At 38.6% G+C, this 17,384-nt stretch overlaps 1 protein-coding gene across 1 annotated transcript in view; it reads right to left on the reverse strand.

Annotated features, from left to right (window-relative positions):
- LOC124613475 (dynein axonemal heavy chain 6-like) overlaps positions 1-17,384 on the reverse strand; it is a 984,594-nt gene that overhangs the window by 364,174 nt on the left and 603,036 nt on the right. The window lies entirely within an intron of this gene.

The raw sequence follows: 17,384 nt of genomic DNA on the forward strand, positions 1-17,384 counted from the left end.
CTTTTGAATATACACTACCTCGCTTAAGGAGAAACGTTAGAATCCTGAGAGTTGCAAAAGCAGTAGATGATGGAAAAACATAGATGGCAGCTTGCTGAGTGTCGTGTACTTAGCAAAACTAAAATAATAGTGATGTATGGGAAGCTCATTGTGGTTTGAATGAAATGATATGTATTTCCCCTTCCCCATCCATGCTTTTACAGTTACAATTTTTTCCTGAAACTTAACTGTTTCAGGTGTGTTGCAGCAGCTAAGATTTAGAGAATTTTAATGTGATCCTTGAATGCTCCTGGACTGGGTTAATAAGTTACATTGATGCTGTGTTGGCCAACAGATACGGACTATGTTATGCTGCCATCTATATCAAGCAAATAATTTCCATGTGAACACAGGTCTACTAAATGGAGATAGAAGCAGACAGATGGCTTCACTCAGATGTCACATGTATGGGGAGTAAACTCAGGAGTGTCAACACTGTGTCTCAAGATGTTATCTGCTGCCCAGAAGAGCCCAACTGGACATTCTACTAGTTAAATGAGTCATCATTCACTGGATTCAGGACTGAACCAATATTCAACATTGTCATGCATCATATTCACACTCAAGATACATAATGTATATTTTCTCTTAATAAATTACCATAAATTGTTGCTAATTTGTGTTGTATTCAGTTTCGTCATAGTTTTCCTAAATCTATTTGGCTCTTTAGAGTTTGCATGTGAACAAGTCACCTCATAACAGCAACTATAAGGTTAATATACATGATTGAAGTGGTTTCATAAATTTACTGTAATTGACAGATTGTCACAAAACTCAAAACTCATAAAGAAAAACTCAAAAAGTCAAACTTCATATTCCTGCCACAAAAATGCAGTAGGCAAGGTGGTGACAGGCACCAAGAAAGCATATATTGTGCTGGAAATGCATTCACATCAGTCTGTGTAACAGTGCAATGACACTTATGAACTATGTTAAACAAAGACCCATCAGCTGCCAACTCCATTCAGTGATGGTATGTGCAGTTAAAAGCATCAGAATTCTTCTGCAGGGGGGGAATCAAAGGGTTGACCTGCAGTTAGTGAAGCAACAATTGACTGTGTGTGGGTGAATTTTGCACAGAGCCTCAGAAGTCAACAAAAATAGAAAGTAGAGTGTTCCTGACTCCTGATAGCAAAGTCAGATGCTATGAATTTTTGGCACAGTTGCAGCTTTGGAAAGAGGATAGGTTTTGTGAGGAAATCATCTTTAATAATGAAGCAACATTTTTTGTGAATGGTACAGCAAGCAGGCACATTGTGTGAATTTGGGAGCACACTATAATGCAGCACATTTGAGATTCACCTGAAGTTACTGTTTTCTGTGCAGCCTCAGTGTTGTAAGTTTATCATCTCTTTTCTTCTGAGAAAAGACCATTACAGGTCATTGTATTTGGATATGTTGGAAAATTGGCTCATGTTACAAATGAAGAGCAACAATGTGCACTTACTCTACCAACAGTATGGTGTTCCACCAACTTCCATCTTTTTTTTTGTGAATTCTAAAATAGTAAATTGAAACAGATAGATCAGTTGTGATGGGGTTGATGATTAGCAATTCATGTCACAGCCTCCACTTTCTCTTGACCTAACTCCATGCGATTTTTTTGTGTGGAAAGATTCAGTCTTCATGCATCCTCTACCAACAAATCCAATAGAACTGCAAAATTCTGTCAACATTATGTTTGAACAGATTGATAGGAACATGCACTGAACATGGGAAGAACTTGATTACAGACTTGATATCTGCAGAATTAGTAGGGGAAGAAGGGGCACATATGGAGCACTTTTAATATGTCAAAAAGACCTTTTTGAGTTTTTCTATTTGTTTCCAAAGCCCTGTGACACTATGTTAACATAGTTACAGCAAATCTATGAAGTCACTTCAATCATTTATAATAACATTGTACTTTCTGTGCTACAGAATTCTCTTTCTGTCACAGTTGTTTGATGCCAATGATATGTGGTGGATATGGCAGTTGGACATGTGCTGGGCGAAGTGGTTCAGAATTCTTAACAAGATTTTATATTTTTGAAGCTGTCATTCTTGGCTAATAATTTCACTTTCTTATTCCCATTTTATTAACACAGACTAATCTGAAGATGGTCATAACTGACCAGCTCCTAACTGTACAAATTCAAACATTAGAGTGCTGTAACCTTATGAGTGTCCATGACACATTTAATCACAAAATGGTAGTGAGGTGGAAGATATATCTCCAGCATAATAACAATGCCTGTTTCGATATTGTGGTGTTCAAAGGACAAAATGGGTTGATGCCTGCTTTCTAGTTTATGTTCTTATGTCTGTAACAGCCAGTTTTTAAGAAATATTAGCAACATCTGTCACATATCTTCACAAAAAATGTACAAAAGGAATATAGATAGGAATACTTACAATGTAACTGGAGAAACACACACACATGCATGCATGCTCTCTCTCTCTCTCTCTCTTTCTCTCTCTCTCTCTCTCACACACACACACACACACACACACACACACACACACACACACAGAGAGAGAGAGAGAGAGAGAGAGAGAGAGAGAGAGAGAGAAAGAGAGAGAGAGCAGCATAAAAAATATTACATTCAGGAAACAAATATCCCATACACATAAAGCATAAAAAGGCATTTATTTACACATTATCTGGACCCCATTTGTAACAACTTAGTATTGTGTGGAAAAGTTATTAGAAATACAATACTTTTTAACTGAGAAAACGCAGCAACAGTTTAGTCAGTTACATTATTCAAGTTCTACTTCAACCTTAATCCACATAAAATTTAGTAAATATATACTGAGCACACATAGATATTATCTGTTAAGAAATTCATGTATGGAGTTGGCAAGTGTAAATGATTTCAATTTATTTTAGAACTGTTTTCTTTCCTTGAATTCACCAGGGAGATGTTCTAGCTCTGGTCACAATAAAAGACATAGTGATAAGAAACCAACTACTCATCTAGCTATAGCATGACAGCATAAGTAGTTTACAGTTTGGAGAACATACACAAGACTGTGGCCTAGAGCCAGTAGATATCTATATAAGAAGCATTTGCTTGCCAGGAGCCTCTTACTATCAATTGTACGGTGGTGGTAGTGGAGGTGCAGTAATGAGTGTTTTATTACTGGAGCTGGTCAAATATTTTTGTGATTACATGCTTTACTCATTTCCATGGAAGATTTAGGCTAAGGTGCAGTCAGTGGAGGATGTTGTGTGTTTAATGTTATATTTATAAAGGCTACTACTATTTGAAATCGTGGCTGTTCCTTTTTAGTCATTTTAAACAGGTGTGTACATGAGGATAGAGCAGGGCTATTATCTTACAGTATGTTTCTGTGCAATGACTTTCTTGTGTTACTATGCTAAATTTCTCCAAAATTTATTCCATATTATATTATCAAATGGAAACATGGTAAATAATTAAACTCTTAGAGGCTTTCATCTCCAAAATTAGCAATTACACGTAGAGAAAATGTTTCTAATCACAAGCATTTGTTATTTTGAGTTCCAGCTTTGCCTAACGCACACTTAGGAATTTGAAATTTGAGATTTACATTCTTCCTTTAGTTTTTTTCTATTGTTCTTAGTGATGAACAGCTTGTCTTTTAGAGCATTGAATGAACTGTGTTTTTTATCCATTAAGTGAAGGTCATTTGTCCAGAATCATTTAACAATTTTAACATTTCATTTGATATTGCCTTTGCTGTTTCATCTCTATGAAAAAAGCAAAATCTTTAATTTTTCACTTTATGATAGAACATCATTTATATACAACAGGGGCAATAGTGATCCCAAGACTAGTATTCATCCACACTCAGAAGAAGATTCATAATGAAAATTGCATAAGCTACCTAACACGACTCTTAATTGAATAGATTAAAAAAATGTACTCACCAAGCAGATGCAGGAGAATACATACATAAAGGTATTGATATTTGCAAGCTTTTGGAGCAGGTGGCTTCTTTGCCTGGCAGAAGGCTGAAGCGGAAGGAAGAGGGGTGAAGGAAAAGAATGGTGAGTTGTAGGGAATGGAGAGAGTTCAGAAAAATCACCCAGACTTCCAGGTCTGGGGAGATTTATTTGATGGGACAAGAAGGAAAGACTGACTGTTGGGGACTGCACTGGAAAAGATTTGCAAACCTGAGAGCTTACATGGAAGATAGGGTAATATGTTAGAGAAGGAAAAGAAATGCTGAGACTGAAGAAATTAACATAACTTAAGGGCAGGTGGGTGACAAAAACCAAGGGCATGTTTTAATGCCAGTTCCCTCCTGCAGAGTTCTAAGACACTGGTGTCTGGGGGAAGAATCCAGATGGCACATGTGGTGTAAGTTTTCTTTTTTTTGTGAAAATTCAATCCAAAATGGGTTAAAATTTTTGAATGGAGCATGTGAACATATTTAATGGAAGCATTTGTTTATTTGTAATACCAGAAGTGCCAAATAATGCAACTTAAGGCTACTGTATTGTAGCAAGCAGGTTCAACTGATTATTACCTTCAGCAACTGGAGATATCACGTAAGTAATTAAAAAACTACAGTTTCATTCTTTTGCTGCAATATACTGAAACTGCACACCACTTCAAAATTATGTTGAAGCACATCCAATTCAAATGCACACATTAAATCAGAATTACAGGCACAGGATTGCTACAGTCTCACATGGGATTACTTTCAGATTCTCATTATTTTAATTACCAGCTATCTGTGTTTCACATTTATTTCTTTAGCTATATTAATATTTAAGGAAAGTTTGGAATGTTATACCATTTTATCTCTTTTCTAGTTATGTCGCATGCTACCTGCCATCAACCTACCCACAATCTTTTCCACCTCCCCCTAGCTGGTATTCTGCCAATAACACAATACATGAAATGTCCTGGCCAGTCTTCATGCCACTACTACCAACACTTTGCTTACACAGGTTATGTCCCTGTAGAAATCTCAGCTGCAAGATCCTCTACTTTGCACACATCAAGCACATTCTATGCTGACATTGTCAAAAACACATCCTACTCTGTCATATGTACATGTGAAGCAACACATGAAACCATTCATGTCAAACACCTGCTCTGCTGTAACTTTTGAGCAATATTTTGTGTGCATGTAACTGCCAACCAACTAACTTGTCACCCTAATGAGTGGTCAATGCAAAGCTGTGAACAAATGTAGAGATTTTTTCTTTTGCTACATTATGTAGGCGAGGATTGTCCTTATAATATATTCTTTAATCATCCATTCCTCCTGGACTTAATCTCAGCTAACCCCTGTCTCAAACCCCCGCCCCCCCTCCCCCTCCAAACACAAACCCTCCAAATCATTCAGTCTACACTTACACTCTCCTCTCAGAATCTTCTTCTACTCCCAGTTCACTGTTCCACTTCATTGTGTGTCACATGGAACTCCCCATGCCTATGCCAGTGCAATCTTCTCAGTGCCACTGTGATATAAATCTACTGCAGTGTCTGCTCTACTTATAAATCAAAGTATGCTTCTGAGCATACAGTTTATACCTCACCTGTTGCTTCAGAATGGAAAGCCTGTTGTTCATTATAAACTGAGTTTTTACATAATAAACATTGATTCTGATGTAACTTAACATGGCACTTTTGGGCACTACATAAAATAGCTTGAAATTATCCACTCTTTTCTTAACAATAATTTTGCTACTTTTTACTTGGTTCATGATTCAATTTTTACTTAGTTTCAGAAATTACCCCTCCATTACTCACAGTTACTGGAAGTCAGAACTGCCTCTTACATACAGTGACATACTTTTTCTTGGTGGTAACTTTCCCAGACTGATAACAGAGCACTGCTCAACCTACTTTCCCACATTTCCTTTGAAAAGCATTCTGAATCAACTGAAGCATCATGTCGATGTACAACACTGAAATACCTTGGTAAAAGGAAACTGTTTCATCAAAAAGGCAATGTTTTTATGTTTTTAATTAAAACACTTACATAAAAGCATTAGTAGTTTATGGAATACAAGACAAGGTTTTTGATGTAAATGCATTGATAATTTATGAAATACCTTACCTGGAAGAGTCCAAGTACAGGTTTGTAACCAATGATTAAAATGTATCTGTTGATTTTGACATTTTTGTAGTGAATTACATTTTTATGTGTTTTAACTCTCCTATCAATGTGTCAGTCTGGTTCAATCAATATATTATAACCACAAGTTGCATTCAAACAGAAACATCAACCTATGAGGGTCCTTGAATTCTGTTTTGATCCAGTGAATCATATTGAAAATTGGCCTTCAGTGTCATTGAAAATTATACAAATGTCCATTTGATTCATTAAATACTTTATTATTGTGACATAGTGTTTGGCTGATGCCATGACATCATCAGAAGCCACCATAATAAAAGAAGCCACCTCATCTCAAGGTGGGCAGCTGTGGGTAACGCTACAGATCTTTCAATGTTAGACCAGTTACTAATAGGTGATGGGAGCAACAGATTAAGATGATTTGATTCCAACAAATAGTATGGGGGCAATGCTTGACAGCAGCATGTTGAAGTTGAGTAATTTGTTTTTGTTTTGTGCAGAATGATGATGAACAAATATTACATGAATTTTCTGTAATTTCAAGTAACCTTAGACATAGTAAATAAAGGGCCAAAACAAATTGAGGTAAGTATAAATGTAGCGATGGATGGTGTGAATTGGAGAATCTATTGATTGGGTCTCATCTTATATGTCAAATGAATGAAACATAGGTAGATCTCATCCTTTTACTATCCTCTTCTCTAGCTACCTCTCCCTTCTTCACCTCAGTCACCTAACCTATCACCCCTTATTCTTCCTCCCAATCTCATTTCTCCTCTCACCTACATAATTGGTCCACTTGATCTGGCATCTCAACCAAGTCAACACCTGTACAAAGTACTCAGCAGGACAATATGGTTTTTAGTGTGTGTGTGTGTGTGTGTGTGTGTGTGTGTGTGTGTGTGTTGTTCTTTCCAATTATCTCTCATACCAAATTTTCATATTATCTCCACACTTTCTCCTGGAGACATTTACAAATAGTTTTCTTAAAGTCAGCATATTCTATCATGCTGTTATTATTGTTTTCATGAAACTTTCAAATTTCTTAAATAGTTCCTCTTTTCAGTAAGAGATTTTCATAACTGTTTCTGTCTACAAACGTGCACCACATTAGTTAAATAACTGTTCAACTTCCAACTTAATCAGTCTGTGGTACTATGTAATCTCAAGAACCCAATGAAGATCATGAAGTGACTTTTCTTGCAGCTTGAGAACATCAGGCTTTAACTCGCTCTTTGGAAACTACTTTTGAAAACAAGATGTGATATGACTGATTGAGAGCATCATGCATCATCTGACTCCTCAGAACCCTTCACTCACAGTGGCTTAAAATTACTTCTCTCCAACATAATATTATGTTGTTGTTGTGGTCTTCAGTCCTGAGACTGGTTTGATGCAGCTCTCCATGCTACTTTATCCTGTGCAAGCTTTTTCATCTCCCAGTACCTACTGCAACCTACATCCTTCTGAATCTGCTTAGTGTATTCATGTCTTGGTCTCCCTCTACGATTTTTACCCTCCACGCTGCCCTCCAATACTAAATTGGTTATCCCTTGATGCCTCAGAACATGTCCTACCGTTAACCGATCCCTTCTTCTGGTCAAGTTGTGCCACTAACTCGTCTTCTCCCCAATCCTATTCAATACTTCCTCATTAGTTATGTGATCTACCCATCTAATCTTTAGCATTCTTCTGTAGCACCACACTTCGAAAGCTTCTATTCTCTTCTTGTCCAAACTACTTATCGTCCATGTTTCACTTCCATACATGGCTACACTCCATACGAATACTTTCAGAAATGACTTCCTGACACTTAAATCAATACTGGATGTTAACAAATTTCTCTTCTTCAGAAACGCTTTCCTTGCCATTGCCAGCCTACATTTTATATCCTCTCTACTTCGACCATCATCAGTTATTTTGCTCCCCAAATAGCAAAACTCCTTTACTACTTTAAGTGCCTCATTTCCTAATCTAATTCCCTCAGCATCACCAGACATAATTAGACTACATTCCATTATCCTTGTTTTGCTTTTGTTGATGTTCATCTTATATCCTCCTTTCAAGACACTGTCCATTCCTTTCAACTGCTCTTCCAAGTCCTTTGCTGTCTCTGAGAGAATTACAATGTCATCGGTGAACCTCAAAGTTTTTACTTCTTCTCCATGAATTTTAATACCTACTCCGAATTTTTCTTTTGTTTCCTTTACTGCTTGCTCAATATACAGATTGAACAACATCGGGGAGAGGCTACAACCCTGTCTTACTCCCTTCCCAACCACTGCTTCCCTTTCATGTCCCTCGACTCTGCCATCTGGTTTCTGTACAAATTGTAAATAGCCTTTCGCTCCCTGTATTTTACCCCTGCCACCTTTGGAATTTGAAAGAGAGTATTCCAGTCAACATTGTCAAAAGCTTTCTCTAAGTCTACAAATGCTAGAAATGTAGGTTTGCCTTTCCTTAATCTTTCTTCTAAGATAAGTCGTAAGGTCAGTATTGGCTCACGTGTTCCAGTGTTTCTACGGAATCCAAACTGATCTTCCCCGAGGTTGGCTTCTACTAGTTTTTCCATTCGTTTGTAAAGAATTCGTGTTAGTATTTTGCAGCTGTGACTTATTAAACTGATAGTTCGGTAATTTTCACATCTGTCTACACCTGCTTTCTTTGGGATTGGAATTATTATATTCTTCTTGAAGTCTGAGGGTATTTCGCCTGTTTCATACATCCTGCTCACCAGATGGTAGAGTTTTGTCAGGACTGGCTCTCCCAAGGCCGTCAGTAGTTCCAATGGAATGTTGTCTACTCCGGGGGCCTTGTTTCGACTCAGGTCTTTCAGCGCTCTGTCAAACTCTTCACGCAGTATCATATCTCCCATTTCATCTTCATCTACATCCTCTTCCATTTCCATAATATTGTCCTCAAGAACATCGTCCTTGTATAGACCCTCTATATACTCCTTCCACCTTTCTGCTTTCCCTTCTTTACTTAGAACTGGGTTTCCATCTGAGCTCTTGATATTTATACAAGTCGTTCTCTTATCTCCAAAGGTGTCTTTAATTTTCCTGTAGGCAGTATCTATCATACCCCTAGTGAGATAGGCCTCTACATCCTTACATTTGTCCTCTAGCCATCCCTGCTTAGCCATTTTGCACTTCCTGTCGATCTCATTTTTTAGACGTTTGTATTCCTTTTTGCCTGCTTCATTTACTGCATTTTTATATTTTCTCCTTTCATCAATTAAATTCAATATTTCTTCTGTTACCCAAGGATTTCTACTAGCCCTCGTCTTTTTACCAACTTGATCCCCTGCTGCCTTCGCTACTTCATCCCTCAAAGCTACCCATTCTTCTTCTACTGTATTTCTTTCCCCCCATTCCTGTCAATTGTTCCCTTATGCTCTCCCTGAAACTCTGTACAACCTCTGGTTCTTTCAGTTTATCCAGGTCCCATCTCCTTAAATTCCTACCTTTTTGCAGTTTCTTCAGTTTTAATCTACAGGTCATAACCAATAGATTGTGGTCAGAGTCCACATCTGCCCCTGGAAATGTCTTACAATTTAAAACCTGGTTCCTAAATCTCTGTCTTACCATTATATAATCTATCTGATACCTTTTAGTATCTCCAGGGTTCTTCCATGTATACAACCTTCTTTCATGATTCTTAAACCAAGTGTTAGTTATGATTATGTTGTGCTCTGTGCAAAATTCTACCAGGCAGCTTCCTCTTTCATTTCTTAGCCCCAATCCATATTCACCTACTATGTCTCCTTCTCTCCCTTTTCCTACACTCGAATTCCAGTCACCCATGACTATTAAATTTTCGTCTCCCTTCACAATCTGAATAATTTCTTTTATTTCATCATACATTTCTTCAATTTCTTCGTCATCTGCAGAGCCAGTTGCCATATAAACTTGTACTACTGTAGTAGGTGTGGGCTTCATATCTATCTTGGCCACAATAATGCGTTCACTATGCTGTTTGTAGTAGCTTACCAGCATTCCTATTTTCCTATTCATTATTAAACCTACTCCTGCATTACCCCTATTTGATTTTGTGTTTATAACCCTGTAGTCACCTGACCAGAAGTCTTGTTCCTCCTGCCACCGAACTTCACTAATTCCCACTATATCTAACTTCAACCTATCCATTTCCCTTTTTAAATTTTCTAACCTTCCTGCCTGATTAAGGGATCTGACATTCCACGCTCCGATCCGTAGAACGCCAGTTTTCTTTCTCCTGATAACGACATCCTCTTGAGTAGTCCCCGCCCGGAGATCCGAATGGGGGACTATTTTACCTCCGGAATATTTTACCCAAGAGGACGCCATAATCATTTAATCATACAGTAAAGCTGCATGCCCTTGGGAAAAATTACGGCTGTAGTTTCCCCTTGCTTTCAGCCGTTCGCAGTATCAGCACAGCAAGGTCGTTTTGGTTATTGTTACAAGGCCAGATCAGTCAATCATCCAGACTGTTGCCCTTGCAACTATTGAAAAGGCTGCTGCCCCTCTTCAGGAACCACATGTTTGTCTGGCCTCTCAACAGATACCCCTCCGTTGTGGTTGCACCTACGGTACGGCTATCTGTATCGCTGAGGCACGCAAGCCTCCCCACCAACGGCAAGGTCCATGGTTCATGGGGGGGATAATATTATAGAAGCAGAAATTTTAATAGGAAGTGGTGCAGGTGAGCAAATTTTTGTAGTCCAAATACTGATTATTACTACATAATTTACCATTTTGCCTTGAATGTGGAGAATTCTCAGTGACCTTATGTTATGCCATGATCATAAATGAAGCACAAGGACAGACACAATGATTTTGGGCATTAATCTTAGTATAAGCTGTATTCGGTTATTTTTTGCTTCCATTTGGTCCTTAACATGTCCAATTCCTTACTGTTTTCTTCAGGAAAAATGTGTTGGGGCAGACATATTGTCAAAATTGAGAAATTCTGCTCACATAAGAGTTCAATTATTTGTGGTATCATATCTGAAGTTCACCACTAAGGAATTGTTCTGTAGTTTATACAGGTATTGTATCTCCACATCTAGGAATTCTACCCCCACGCCTGAACATAAACAAACTGGTACACAAAGCTAAATGATTTTCAGAAGATTTTGTAAAACAAATTTTGTTATTTCATTACAAATTTCTTCAGTATCTGTAGTTGTTTGTAATTTTCTCATTTAAAATATAGCCTTCAATTGAATTTCCTACCTGCTCTGTTACTCTGACTTAAAATGGATATTTTGGTGCTGCCACACCTACAGAGTTAATGAAGGTATGAGCAAATGGAATAGGTTCCCAGATATGTGACTTGATGACTTCCTAATTGATAGAGCCCAATAGATTGTTCTCAAAAACAAGTGTTCATCAGAGAGACAAGGGTATCATCAGGACCATCTTGTTCCCTATAGAGTTAATGTTCTGATGGACAGGGTGGGTAGGGTGAGCAGCAATCTTCGACTGTTTGCTGGTAGTGCTGTAGTATATAGGAGAGTATTATCATCGAGAGACCGTAGAAGGATGCAGGTAGACAAATTTATATTTGGTGTGATGAATGGTGACTTGCTCTAACTGTAGAAAAAAATGTAAGTTACTGCAGACAACCAGGAAAACAACTGTGTAATGTTAGAATGCAACATTAGTGGTGTGCTGTTTGACACAGTCACATCACTCTAACATCTAGTATGCTGTAGTATCAGTATAATTAATTATACAATAGTGTGACTGACCTTAGAAAGTTTTCAAACATATGCTAGAAAAATCATTACAATTGATCCTTGAGTCAATTTTGGAATCTGTACATTTTACTAAAGATGTGTAAAGTTTCCTTTTGAGGTCTTTCTATAGCCATGATGTTGTACCTCTTCTTTCATGACTGTGTCACCTAGATTTTAAAGTAATGAACTTTTCTTCTCTGCACTGCTTAATGAGAAGGACCAAACTTTTTCTTTCATTTGCAGCTGTATTCTTGTTATGAGCACATCTGTGATACATTACAACTGATGCATTTATCACCTCTGTGATAATACAACTTTTGTTTATTATTCAGAAATTACTGAGAAATTACTGTTGGTGTAGCAACTTCACTAATCATCACACAACAGCAGATATTGTACAGTTAAACAATACATTATCATCATCAGTTATCTACTATATTAGCAGGTCCTTTGTCTCTCCATTTTCTGCGATCCATTGCTTCCTTCTTAAGGCTGCTGTATGTTGTACCGCCCATCATGTCATCCAGTATCTGGAATCTTTTCCTTCCTCACTTCCTTTTCCCTTCCCTTCTACATAACCTTCTAAAACTGTTTTAATCAATCCATCATTCTTTCTTAATATATGCCCAATCCAATTTCTTTTTCTTCTCTTTATTACATCTAGTAACTGTCTTTTCTCTCCCACTCTTCTCAATACCTCTTCATTTTTTACTCTGACCATCCAACTTATTCTTTCCATCCTCCGTCATATCCAGATCTCAAAAGCCTCCAGCCTTTCTCTGTCTTTCTTCCTCATAGTCCATGTTTCAGCACCATATAGAAGAACACTCCACACAAGACATTTTATGAGTCTCTTCCTGAGTTCTCTGTCCAGACTGCTGCAGAAAATTCTCCTTTTCTTATAAAACGCCTCTTTTGCCATTGCTATCCCTGTTTTAATTTCTGTGGTGCACTTCCAGTCAGTGTCTATCCTGCTTCCAAGATACTTAAAATTTTGCACCTGTTCTAGTATTTCTCCATTCAGCATAATTTTTATTTCCTTATTTCCTCCTAGTGCCAATACTTTTGTTTTATTTGTGTTAATTTTCATTCCATATTTTTTTCCATTAGTTTCAATGGTGTCCACCAAATCCTGTAATTCTTTTTCCCCTGTGGCTAGAAGGACCATGTCATCAGCAAACCTCAAACACCCTACTCTTCTTCCTCCAATTTCTACACCTTTGTCATATACAATACATTATACTAGTATAATTGTTGGGTTCAAATTATTGATATGAATATAATAGAGAGAAACATTCCACGTGGGAAAAATATATCTAAAAACACAGATGATGTGACTTACCAAACGAAAGTGCTGGCAGGTCGATAGACACACAAACAAACACAAAAACACACACGAAATTCAAGCTTTCGCAACAAACTGTTGCCTCATCAGGAAAGAGGGAAGGAGAGGGAAAGACGAAAGGATGTGGGTTTTAAGGGAGAGGGTAAGGAGTCATTCCAATCCCGGGAGCGGAAAGACTTACCTTAGGGGAAAAAAGGACAGATATACACTCGCACACACACACATATCCATCCGCAAATACACAGACACAAGCAGACACAAATGTCCTTGTAACCATTGATGCCACTTCCTTATACACAAATATTCCGCACATCCAGGGCCTCGCTGCGATGGAGCACTTCCTTTCACGCCGATCACCTGCCACCCTACCAAAAACCTCTTTCCTCATTACCTTAGCCAGCTTCATCCTGACCCACAACTTCTTCACATTCGAAGGCCAGACATACCAACAATTAAAGGGAACAGCCATGGGCTCCAGGATGGCCCCCTCGTACGCCAACCTATTCATGGGTCGCTTAGAGGAAGCCTTCTTGGTTACCCAGGCCTGCCAACCCAAAGTTTGGTACAGATTTATTGATGACATCTTCATGATTTGGACTCACAGTGAAGAAGAACTCCAGAATTTCCTCTCCAACCTCAACTCCTTTGGTTCCATCAGATTCACCTGGTCCTACTCCAAATCCCATGCCACTTTCCTTGACGTTGACCTCCACCTGTCCAATGGCCAGCTTCACACGTCTGTCCATATCAAACCCACCAACAAGCAACAGTACCTCCATTATGACAGCTGCCACCCATTCCACATCAAACGGTCCCTACCCTACAGACTAGGTCTTCGTGGCAAACGAATCTGCTTCAGTCTGGAATCCCTGAACCATTACACCAACAACCTGAAAACAGCTTTCTCATCCCGCAACTACCCTCCCGACCTGGTACAGAAGCAAATAACCAGAGCCAATTCCGCATCTCCTCAAACCCAGAACCTCCCACAGAAGAATCCCAAAAGTGCCCCACTTGTGACAGGATACTTTCCGGGACTGGATCAGACTCTGAATGTGGCTCTCCAGCAGGGATACAACTTCCTCAAATCCTGCCCTGAAATGAGATCCATCCTTCATGAAATCCTCCCCACTCCACCAAGAGTGTCTTTCCGCCGTCCACCTAACCTTCGTAACCTCTTAGTTCATCCCTATGAAATCTCCAAACCACCTTCCCTACCCTCTGGCTCCTACCCTTGTAACCGCCCCCGGTGTAAAACCTGTCCCATGCACCCTCCCATCACCACCTACTCCAGTCCTGTAACCCGGAAGGTATACACGATCAAAGGCAGAGCCACGTGTGAAAGCACCCACGTGATTTACCAACTGACCTGCCTACACTGTGAAGCTTTCTATGTGGGAATGACCAGCAACAAACCGTCCATTCACATGAATGGACACAGGCAGACAGTGTTTGTTGGTAATGAGGATCACCCTGTGGCTAAACATGCCTTGGTGCACGGCCAGCACATCTTGGCACAGTGTTACACCGTCCGGGTTATCTGGATACTTCCCACTAACGCCAACCTGTCAGAACTCCAGAGATGGGAACTTGCCCTTCAGTATATCCTCTCTTCTCGTTACCTGCCAGGCCTCAATCTCCGGTAATTTCAATTTGCCGCCGCTCATACCTCACCTGTCTTTCAACAACATCTTTGCCTCTGTACTTCCGCCTCGCTGACATCTCTGCCCAAACTCTTTGCCTTTACAAATGTCTGCTTGTGTCTGTGTACGTGCGGATGGATATGTGTGTGTGTGCGAGTGTATACCCCTTTTTTCTCCCTAGGGTATGTCTTTCCGCTCCCGGGATTGGAATGACTCCTTACCCTCTCCCTTAAAACCCACATCCTTTCGCCTTTCCCTCTCCTTCCCTCTTTCCTGATGAGGCAACAGTTTGTTGCGAAAGCTTGAATTTCATGTGTATATTTGTGTTTGTTTGTGTGTCTATCGACCTGCCAGCACTTTCGTTCGGTAAGTCACATCACCTGTGTTTTTGATATATTTTTCCCACGTGGAATGTTTCCCTCTATTATATTCATATATATATGAACAATGAAGATTCCATATCACATATGTACATAAATATAGAAAAACTATGATGGTCTTACAATGAGTATACATAAGCTAGAAGGATGAGAAATGAAGGAGAACAAGCCAGATTGGAGTAAATTGTGATGCTTATTTAAGAAAAGTTAGTGTAGCGAATACTCAGATAAATTGATAAATAGCAGGATAATGGGGCTTGAACAAAATAGGTAGACATAGTATCTACCATGAGTTGAATAATCTGTGTAGAAATACTATCTACTAAGGTTATATGAGATGAAAGGAGAGGAGGACTCTAGGGTTTTAAATGAGGTACTAAGAAGTGAGAGTGAAGTGTAAAATAGATTTTTATTTTACTCCGAAATATTTAATTATAGTGTATATAAAGATGTATACTAGGGCAATGAACCATGAAACCTACTCATAAAGGATAAGAGTGGCCTGTCCAGCATTTGCTAAGGATATGCAGCAGGCATACCTACATAGAAATAGGATGACCTGTGGCGTGATGACTAGGGGTGTTTTATAAATGGGTGTACCTACCAAAACGGAAGGAGGAAGTGAATTCATAGGGTCAACACCATTGTAAGGTATAGGTACTGATGCTAGGGCAAAAGGACAGTATCGTGACAGAAGTCACATATTTAGTAGGAATTACTCTGATAAGTTTGAATTCTATATATCACTGACATTATTATGTTTTAGGTGAATTTACAAGTGTTGAAAAGAACACTCTCAGTTGCCCAGAGTTCCTCCAGACTACAAACTAATATAAACAATGATACTAGTAAGTACTAAGGAAAAAAATAGTACAAGGAATTAGAATAATGAGTAAAGTACTCAAGTGTCATGAACACCTGGAGCTTACGATTGGAAACTAAGGGTTTAATCCTCATGATTCCTAGATATAAGAAAATGAACTCCATCATTGATCAAAATGTTCACATATTTATAATTAAAGTAAAATTTAAAAAAATAAGGAATAACTAAATAATAAGAAAAAGGGTCTTCACGGTTATGAAAAGAACAAGGTATGCTATTGAAATATGAATTGTTATTATATGTCATATAAATGTACATAATGACTGTGTATAAAATATCCTGTGTTCGATCGGGGAGGGGGGAATGACTTCTGCGTAAATTATAGAACCATTTGGCCTTCCTCCATCTCAAACACATGATATTTTAAATAGAAGTGTGAGATAGACAAATCCAACCTACTGTGCATTGCATGTTTGTGTGTGCAGGTCTAAAAACAGTCATGAGAAAATTGTGGACACTGCGACATGTACCTGCTGGATGATTCATAGAGTTTCAGTGTATGTGTAGAGCTGAACAAGGGTGTTTATGTATTATTCTGTGATTTTAGTGAGTGCGATGATTGTTAAGGACAAATGAAGAAATGAGGTTAGACTTTCAAGTAATTCATGTGTTGGTCTTGAGAGCAGCAAGGCATCTTGATAAATTATTTGGTTGTTAAACCAATGCCATTGTAAATATGTTTAATCAAGTCTAATGCAAGACGAGTCAGTTGACTTGCAAACATTCGAATATTTATGTGAGAAATGGTGAATTTGTTCTTTGTTGGAAGTTGAAATATACCAAAACTGAACAAAAGTATTCTGCAAGTATCCACTTATTTCATGAGTAGAGATAGATAGATAGATAGATAGAGATAGAGAGAGAGAGAGAGAGAGAGAGAGAGAGAGAGAGAGAGAGAGAGAGAGAGAGACAGAGGGTAATAAATTCCGTTAACCAGCAGTATTCTTTGGAGAAGAAGTTTTTGGAGATCGATGTAGCTGGGAATCCAGAGAAGAAGCTTGGCAGTGCTTACCAAGTAAATCAACTGAGGTGGGAGAGGTGTGAATTTTGCAAACCAACTCCACATCGATTCTTGTTGTCTAAAGTGTTAGAAGGTGTATTTGTAATTGTTGAATGTTTGCATGTGTAAAACTGTACCATAAGAACAATAAAACACAATATAGCTAGGTGCAGTTTTACAGTACTCACAACAGTCTGCAGTGGACACCTGTCAGATTAAAGCTGTGTGCTAGACTGAGAATCAGACTCAAAACCTTTCCTCCTGTGTGCAATGTTCTCCTAGGCTGTGGTTATGTCATTACTCAACATT

The sequence above is a fragment of the Schistocerca americana genome, chromosome 4 (assembly GCF_021461395.2).
Source record: "Schistocerca americana isolate TAMUIC-IGC-003095 chromosome 4, iqSchAmer2.1, whole genome shotgun sequence".
NCBI classification, from domain to species: Eukaryota; Metazoa; Arthropoda; class Insecta; order Orthoptera; family Acrididae; genus Schistocerca; species Schistocerca americana.